This window comes from Elephas maximus, chromosome 4 (assembly GCF_024166365.1).
Source record: "Elephas maximus indicus isolate mEleMax1 chromosome 4, mEleMax1 primary haplotype, whole genome shotgun sequence".
Taxonomy (NCBI): domain Eukaryota; kingdom Metazoa; phylum Chordata; class Mammalia; order Proboscidea; family Elephantidae; genus Elephas; species Elephas maximus.
In genome coordinates, this window is record NC_064822.1 from 91,345,889 (window position 1) to 91,353,848 (window position 7,960).

Here is a 7,960-nt window from a genome sequence, read left to right on the forward strand (position 1 = left end):
GAGATAGTTACATGGTATGATATCTGATGATATTCTTAAGATTCTTATCAACTGTGAATGAATGAATGCCTGCATGATTTCATGAGTTAGATTGTATCTTAACCCCTTGCCTAAAAGCACAAGGCTTTCAAAAACTTGAAAGAAAACTCACCAGATGTCATGGACATATTTTCAGTAATGTATGCTGGAGTATAGCACAGAGTTAAAACCATTCAGAAGGATTCTAATCTCAGTTTTACTAGCTATACGTGCTTGGAGCTTCACTTTCCTTATTGATCTAATAGAGAAAATAATATCTTTTTTTTTTAACTTTAGGATTGTTGTCTGGATTTAATATGAAATACAGGTTGTTATGGATTGAATTGTGTCCCCCCAAAATGTGTGTCAATTTGGCTAGGCCATGATTCCCCGTATTGCGTGGTTGTCCTCCATTTTATGATCTGATATATTTATCCTATGTGCTGTAAATCCTAACCTCTGGGATGCTGATGAGGCAGGATTAGAGGTAACTATGTTAATGAGGCAGGATGCAATCTATAGGATTAGGTTGTGTCTTGAATCAATCTCTTTTGCGATATAAAAGAGAGAATCGAGCAGAGAGGAGGGGGACCTCATGCCACTAAGAAAGCAGAGCCAGGAGCAAAGCGCTTTCTTTGGACCCAGGGTCCCTGCGCTGAGAAGCTTCTAACCAGGGGAAGATTGATGACGAGGACTTTCCTCCCCAGCCAACGAAGAGAGAAAGGCTTCCCCTGGAGCTGGCACCTTGAATTAAGACTTCTAGCTTCCTAGACTGTGAGAGAATAATCTTCTGTTTGTTAAAGTCATCCACTTGTGGTATTTCTGTTATAGTAATGCTAGATAACTAAGACACATGTAATGCATTAAATCTAGCCATAGTAGGTGCTCAACAAATGTTAGCTATGATGGTGGTGATGATGACCATGATAATGATTACTCATTACTGTTGTGAGGTGATCATGATGTTATGAGACTAACAAATATGACACTTCCCTCCTCCCCTCACTAATGATGATTGGAGGTGATATTGCAAGGAGATGGTCTTTTGGTCTTTCCAAGTCTTTATGTCTATGCCTTCATCTCAGAAAGTTTCCACCAGGGATGCCTCTTTAAAATAATACATTATTTGTATAAAAGGGAAAATTTAATTTGTGGTTTAGGAAATAACTTTCAAATCACTTTAAAGAATTTTGAAGTACTATTGGAAGAATAAGTGTCAAAAGTGAAACAAATAAACATATAATTAACTGTGTTCCTTCTTTCAACAAATACTTACTGAGCCATGTTGGGGATATCAAGGTAAACTAGAGAAAGAAGTGCTCTCGATAAACTTATAACAATCATAGCCAGGTCCTAGGTGCTCTTTTTTCTCACCTTAGTCCTGGCTCTGTCCCAGTGGGTGTGATATTGTTTTTTGTTTACTATTTTGGTGGAGGCAGGGAAAGGATAAGAGGGACAATTTCACAAGCTTCAGCTTGGCCTTCCCCACTATGATAATTCTTACCTCACATGATAAAGAATCACATGACAAGGAATCTCTGAACTACAAAATATGTCCATTCCAGTGGAGTACACTCGGCCTTAAAGAAAAATGAAGTCCTAATACATACTACAATGTGGATGTTCCTCAAAGACATTATGCTGAGCAAAATAAGTCAATCGCAAATGAACAAATATTATATGGTCTCACATATATAAAGTGATAAGAATAGGTAGTAGGTGGGAGGCGGGCAATAGAGGGGGAATCACTCTCTAGGAAGTAGTAAATTCTTGTCTACGGTGATGGGAAAATTGGTATCAACTAAGGGTAATGGTTGCACAACTTGGCAAATGTAGCTGTTGTCCCTAAGCTATACACCAGGAAAAAAAAAAAGAAAAAGGGGTGAAATGGCAAAGTGTTTTATATGACGTTACAACTACAACAGCAGCAAAAAAAAAAAAAAAAAAGCTGCGTGTTTTGATACTTCTTAGGTACAACTAAACACTTTATGGGAGTAGTTTTCTTGGTTTGAAGATTAGGGTCACGGCTTTGTCCAATCAATTGGCCTAAGTTGCTTTTAGAGTTTCTGCTCTACATCCTAGTTCAGTGAGTAGCACCTGGGGTCTTAAAATCTTGTGAGTGGCCAACCAGCAATTGTTCTCCCTTCACCTGGAAGAGTAGAGGAAGGAAACCCAGGAATTGGAGAAGGAGATGAGCTGCAGATTTAATTGCCTTCATAAACTACTACCTCCTCTGCTGTGAGACCAGAAGAAATGAATGGGGCCCGGCTACCATTACTGAACGTTTTGGTCAAGGACCCAATAGATGGATCCTGATTAATAAGAGAAAAATTGGGGAAAAGAACTTCAAATTCATATGGAAACCAGACTCACTGGATCCATTGGGATGGGGGAGGGGTGGACCCCTGGATCTTTTGCCCAGAAGTAATCTCTAAACCTTGAACCAAAATTATGCCATGAAGCCATCGTTAAGCTAAACAACAGTTTAGCTCAATTAATAAAGAACAAGTGCCTTGAGAATTGCACTTTTATAAAGAATTCCCTATATGAGTTCAAACTGACAACAGTTAATCTCTAAGGCACAGATGAGAACTTTAAAAGGCAGAGAGTCTAAATTAATGATGATGTAACAATATGGGTAGAAATAATGAGAACGGTGACACAGTGTGAAGTATGTAACCCATGTCATCAAACTGTGCATACACAAATTGTGAACGGATGTGTGTTTGTGTCTATTGCCACCAATTTTTTTAGAATGTCCATTCCAATTATATATTTATCTGGTATATCAATTATAAGTGCCTTTGGGGCATCATTGTTGTGTATCTTTTTTAATATTCTTGCTATAGTGTTGCTTGATCCTTCCTTGAACTCTCCCCAAGTCAGTGGGTTACCATGACTAGAAACTGGGTCAGGTCTGGAAATTGGGCAATGGATTATAACTGTTTATGTTAGGGTGGTTGCTTTCAGATTCTGGCTCATCCATTTTAGATTTTTTTTTTTTTAATTGAGAGGGCTGCTCATCTATCTTTTCCTCGATAACTCCACATTCTACTAACCACCTCCATGGTATTCTAAGAGTCAGATCTTCTTGGCTGCCCACTCTGTTCTTGCTACTCATTACAATAATTGTATTCACTTTTTTTTTTGATGGTTAAAACCAGCACTTGAAATCTATCATTTCTGGATCTTATCACTCTCATTTCTGTTAGAATACTGTGTAACAGCATCTCCTAACGTCAGCTCTGGTTTGCACAAGTCAGACACCATTGAGCTTCTCAGCGATGCCAGAATCCCTCTCAACAGCACATTTCTACGGCTTTAGTAAATGAAGCATCCTCCTATCCCACAGTCAGATGGTGGGCTTTCTAGTTTTACATAGTATATTCACACTAGTGTGCCCACTTCTCTGAGCCTTTTGATTCCTTCCTCCACTGTCTGCAATGACAATTCTGCCATTTTTACTTTGCCTAAAAAAAAAAAAAAAAATTTCTTTTTTTTAAGTGTGGGCTGTCATTTTTTAAATTTCCAAGAGCCATCCTAGCAGCTTGGAAGCACCATTTCCTGGGATCCGTACAAGGGTGTTAATCCTGTATCATGGAAATACGGCCCCCATTATCGATAAATGCTTACTTTTCAAACTTTATGTTCTGGCCTCTTGATCTAGCTCCCTACAATTCAGTCCCATACATACTTTCCTGGCACCAGCTGGTACTGGTCCGCCAGGTCCTGTAGCTTCTTTATGTGTGCTCTCCTTTTTCTCTTACCAGACACAGCATTGCCCCATCTGGATTATGGTGTTGTTTGACCTTAGTTTTTGTTCTGGTGGCCAGAAGGTGGGGGGGGTGGGGGGTGGATCCTGAGGGAGGGCAGGCACATGTATTCTTGCAATGCAAAAGCTGCTATGTTAACTTCAGGCCAGCCTTCAACAGGGAGAAGTGGGACAGTTCGGCGGCATACACCGATGGTTCAGGGGATTTAAAGTTCCAAGATTTTCCAGTTGATCAAACCACAGTTTCCCATTCCAAGTTCTAGAATCCCAGTCAGGGCCCTGATTTTGGCATTGCAGACGTGCTAGGGTTAATTCACCCTTCTCTGGAGCTCTGAGCTGGAGCTTATTATTAATTGTTGGGCTTGATTTTCAAATATTTATGCTCTTCAATTACAGGAGATGAGCATATCCTTGTATGTTGCCAAGGAGGCCTTCTGGATTTCACACTTAATTTTATATTGGTGATTATTCCCCATCAGCCTTTTATTTTCTTTCATTGTCTTTCTCCAAAGCATCAATAGCACGGAGCCACAGCCATTATACTCTGTATTCCTTGTAGTTACTACTTGCCCTGAACCCCTCAAATACCTAAGGTATTGCACCAGCCAGTGTGTTCCCTTCCATTGCAATCCCATCCCCATTCACCACTAGTGAAAGCTTTGATAATCACAGTGCCCCAACATGCCAGGTGCTGTCAGTACTCCACTCTCCAGAAATGGGGCTCTTACTAGCAGCTAGCTAGCAGGGGATCCAGGTCCAAAATCCCATTTTAGAGTCTAATTCCTAGGAGCACTTTCAGTACCAACCATGTTAGGTAGAGTTCCCAGGAAAACAGAGCCTGAGTTGGAGATTCGTGTGCAGAGTTATTACGGTGTTTTCTTGGGAACAAGACCTGTAATAGAATAATGGAAGCAGGGTTGGGGAGAGAGACAATTTGAACAGTGAACAATTTATGACAGAGGCCTCAGACAATCCCACAGGGCGCTCTGGAATTGGAATTTCCTTTCAGAATCATCCTGAATGGAAGCAAGGGGGCAGAGCCTTTGTATTTATCGAGGAGTCATTAGATTTCGGATGCCCTGAGAATGAGGCAAAACCTTGGACAAGGCTTTTGGCGGAGGGCTGTACCTGGAGAGGGCCTCAGCTCTGAGCCATCAGCAGCCAACACTCCCAGCAGCTGGGGGATTGAGTGCCTTTGCCCTAAACCAGGGACTTGGGCTATGCCTTAAATCATCCCCTATAAGACTTTTCCATTTCTAAACATTATAGCCATTTAACTAAATGAAATATTATTTAAAAAATTAATTTCTTTGCATGTAAAATCATCAGTGAGTTGAGTTGCATTTCTCATCAACAAAGAGTTACTTCATTAGGATTTTTAGATGCTCATTCAACATAATCCCAATTACTAAAGGAAATAATCAGGGTGTGTTCCTAAGTCTCATGTTGTTACTCAAGATACCTTGAAGTATGCAATCATAACATGTTGATATGTAGTGTTATGTCACATCGCTTTGATCAGGGACAGATTTCAGTATGTGTAGCAGGAAATTCTCCTAAACACACAGCAGATGGTGCTTTCTATTTAGTACCTAACACAGGAAGATTTGAACATTTTTAGAGGGAAGTCTTTTAGTCTTGAGGTTTCTGGTAGCTAATTGTAGCTTCTAAAAGTGCATCAGTAATTTTATATCAGAAAGCATGAGTTCATACTCTGGTTTGATTACTTAGTCACTTCGGGAAATTGTACTTACCCTTACAGAAGTATGCACAGTGTGCCAGCATTACTTGATGATCTATACTAAATAGAGAAGCTATTTGGTAGATGATGAAAAATAGAAAACCTCTACTTGAGATTAGAAATTGTTATATGGCCTTTTAAGATAGATTTGGGTTCTGCTTTGTCTCTTCTTAAGTTTATTTGTATCCTATTAACAGGGAGCAAAATCTGGTACAGAAGGTAACATCAGAGCAGGTGTTGTGTGAGCTTGACAGTAACTTAATGGCAGCAATGATTTTGGAAATAAAATTAACATCAATTATTCTACCGTTTCCATTTGTCTTGGTGTAATAGGAAAAATGAGGCTTTGACCAAAGGATATTCAGGAGCAATAGAAGAAGATGGGACTTTTAAACTTTTGCTACTACACACAGGGCTAAAATTTCATGGGACTGGACCCATGACTTGAGCTTGGGTTAAGAAAAGGTGTTCGAATTGATTTTTACTGTTTTTATTGGCTTGAAAAGTGAATTAATGAGTGTAAAAAACATATTTTAGAAAACATGGTTTATCTCAACCCTGATAACTTGAGATTGTTAGCTGACCTTAAATTAGGAAGTAGAACTTATTTTTCAATTATCCTTTCCTGCATCAAAATGTCACATACATATCAATTTGAAATGATCCCTATTTTACATACTTTGGTTTTTAAAATGTAAACCATTACAAATATAAGAGCATTCAAAAGGCACAGAAAAAATTTTTTCACTGGTAGTGCCCAACAGTTTACAATAAGACTATCGTTGTTACTGTTGTTAGTTGCTGTCAAGTTGGCTCCAACTCTTGGAGACCTTATCCATAACAGAACAAAATGTTGCCCAGTCCTGCACCATTTTCAGGATTGCTGGCATGTTTAAGTCCATCATGGTGGCTATTGTGTCAATCCAACTCATTACAGTTAGGTAGTCCTACTTAATTCTGAAGTGTTTCTCTATGTGTAGCACAGTACGTATTCAAATTACAGCAGAGATCTGGGCTGGGTCTGAAATATGAGCTGTCCAAGATGACAGCAGAAAGGAGGCTGAGTAATTCTGATCATTATAATCACTATAAAAAATGATCCCCATGTGCTATCTTATTTCTGTTTGAGATTGGTGGTATTGGTTTCTTCTGGAACATAAGTGGTGACAGGATGTAAAAGGAGTGGACAGGAACAAGGAATAGATATTGTCAGTCATTTCAAGGGTTTAACTACAGCATCTCTTCCAGTTGAAGTACTTCCATGACATTCCTACTTTCTACTCCTTGGGAAAAGAAAAAGAATAATTTTTAAAGGTTGGTTTCAAGTCTTTGTTGTCTTGTATGAAAATTAATAAATCTATCTTCTGCATAATTGCATCCTCTTTCATGGCTTCATTGTTGCTATTATTCTTGAAACCTACACCTTAGGTCCTAAGAATCCACAAACTCTGCCCATCCTTACCTGAACGCAATTTATCCTCTTTCATTGGAAAGGAATTTCTTCCAGGAAGTTCCTCTGTATTAGGCTGTGCAAGGGGAAGAAAATAAACATCCTTTTGGTATTCTCTGCTTTCAGCCAGGATCCATCTGACATCAGCAATGATATCCCTGGTTCCATGTCCTCTTCTGAAACCAGCCTGAATTTCTGGCAGTTCCCTGTCGATATACTGCTGCAGCTGCTTTTGAATGATCTTCAGCAAAATTTTGCTTCCATGTGATATTAATGATATTGTTCTATAATTTCCACATTTGGTTGGATCACCTTTCTTGGGAATAGGCATAAATATGCATCTCTTCCAGTCAGTTGGCCAGGAAGCTGTCTTCCATATTTCTCAGCATAGATGAGTGAGCACCTCCAGCGTCGCATCTGTTTGTTGAAACATCTCAATTGATATTTCATTAATTCCTGGAGCCTTGTTTTTCACCAATGCCTTCAGAGCAGCTTGGACTTCTTCCTTCAGTACCATCGGTTCCTGATCATGTGCCACCTCTTGAAATGGTTGAATATGGACTAATTCTTTTTGGTATAATGACTCTGTGTATTCTTTCCATCTTCTTTTGATGCTTCCTGCATCGTTTAATATTTTCCCCATGGAATCCTTCACTACTGCAACTCGAGGCTTGAATTTTTTCTTCAGTTCTTTCAGCTTGAGAAACGCCAAGCATTTTGGTTTTCCATCTCTAGCTCTTTACACATGTCATTATGATACTTTACTTTGTCTTCTTCAGAGGCGCTTTGAAAAGGCATTCATCTGTGTGGATCATAACAAACTATGGATAACATTGCGAAGAATGGGAATTCCAGAACACTTAACTGTGCTCATGAGGAACCTTTACATAGATCAAGAGGCAGTTGTTCGGACAGAACAAGGGGATAATGATTAGTTTAAAGTCAGGAAAGGTGTGCATCAGGGTTGTATTCTTTCACC